Source organism: Tupaia chinensis, unplaced genomic scaffold (genome assembly GCF_000334495.1).
Source record: "Tupaia chinensis unplaced genomic scaffold, TupChi_1.0 Scaffold000477_1, whole genome shotgun sequence".
Lineage (NCBI taxonomy): Eukaryota > Metazoa > Chordata > Mammalia > Scandentia > Tupaiidae > Tupaia > Tupaia belangeri.
In genome coordinates, this window is record NW_006159986.1 from 2,545,974 (window position 1) to 2,547,841 (window position 1,868).

A 1,868-nucleotide genomic window follows, 5' to 3' on the forward strand; every position below is an offset into this window, starting at 1 on the left:
AGGGCGCCCCCCTGCCCGCGTGGCGTCCCCCCCGTGGGGGGGGGCGCCAGCCAGGCCGTTCCCGGCGCGCGGCTGCGCTGGGGCCTCTGCGCTGGGGCCTCTTGCCACTTGATTTTTCACCTTAATGTTTTTCCTCACACTTTTTCTACAATGCACTGAAAGATTGCAGACAATATTTCCAGCTGGAGATGAGCATGCAGGAGATATATTGAGGTGTACTTTAGTACTAAGACTTGTGGAAGGGACAGGAAGGAAGCAGGATTAGATCCTAATTGGAGAGAACAACCTGGGAGGAAGTCTGAATGAAGGTCTCAGCTGACCATACAGGGCATTCTGAAGATGGGATGACTCATTACAGAGAAGCATCCCTAGTTGGGAGAGAATTATGGCTCTTTTGAGTTCTGCCTCAGAAAGAGGGTGTGGTAATGGCTAAAAAAAATCATAGTCTCCCTTGATTTCCCTGCCTGGCTCCACGTAAGGTCCCCCTGAAAACACTGCTGGTCAGAATGAAGCAGATACACTATTGGTGTAGAGAAAAGGTTGATTGCACATGACTCTGAGTGGAAAATACAGTTCACTAAACATCTATAGGCTACTGTATTGACAAAATACTCTTAAAGCTGACATTTTTAAATATGGTAAATTGTGAGGGTCAAGAGGTGGCATGGTGATTAAAGTGATGGATTCTGCACATCGTCAACCATGGTTTGAGTCCCAGACCCATCAGTTTGAGAATCACTCCAGAAGCATGTGTGTGCATGCCTAAAAATCTTGAGAGGAGAGTGGAGGAGAAGGGGTTGTGGTGTGGCCATTTCAACTGGGGAGTGATTTCTCTTCCTTCTCTCTGTCTTTCTTTAGTGAGCCCAGCTACCCTATGACATAAAACAAAACCAAAACACTAGACATTTTTACACTTTCCAAAACTTTTCCTTCTTTATTTATATATTCTTAAAAATGTTTATAAAACAAAAGTTAGAGAATTGTATTTCAATAGAGAACTTTACATTCATTGTCTGTAAAATGTTTCTTCCCTTTGCCACCCTCATCTACCCTTTATCACTCACTCTCTACCACTCACTCTCTACAATCCACTTCCTGCAGTGGAATCTACATTTATCCTATCTACTATCATATCTTTGAATCTTTCCATTTCTGCCATAGAGTGAAGATATTTGATACATACTGACTGAGAATATACCGTGTGTATCCTTCAAAGTCTAGCTAACTTAGCTGAACATTAAGTCCTCTAGATTTATCCTCTTAGAATGAAATCTTTTTTTCTGCTATTGTATTCAGGAGTCCTCCTGAGCTTCATTTTTATTTTTTTCAAACTTAAGTTTATAAAATGATTGATTTGTATGAGACAGAAATAATTTTCGGGAGAAAAGTAGGCAGTGCTGAATGTTATTTGACTTCTATTAGAATATGACTGAAGTGTATTATCTCCCTGAAAGACGTAGGGAAAATATAATTACCCAGGATCCAAACGAAAAACCTCATTTAAAAAAATAAGAGTCAAGATCATATTCAACTTTTATTGACAATAGAATAGAGTTTTATTTTAATTCATGGAAATAACAAGGAAAAGAAAAACCTTCCAAAGGACTAAGTGATGAAGATTTCATCGGGCTGAGAGTCTTCATCTCTATGGAAGGAGGTAATACATTTGTAGTGTGTTCAAAGCAGAGCTTCAGAAACAAGGGATGACACAGCTTGTGTGATGAGGACAGATGGAGATGACACAGGCTGAGCGATAGCAAACAGTGTGGCAGCACACTTGGCCACAGACTGGATGCAGGCAGCAACTGGGTCAGCAGCACCCGGAGCCACAACCTCCGCAACCACAGCAGGAGGGGCGGCAGCCGCAC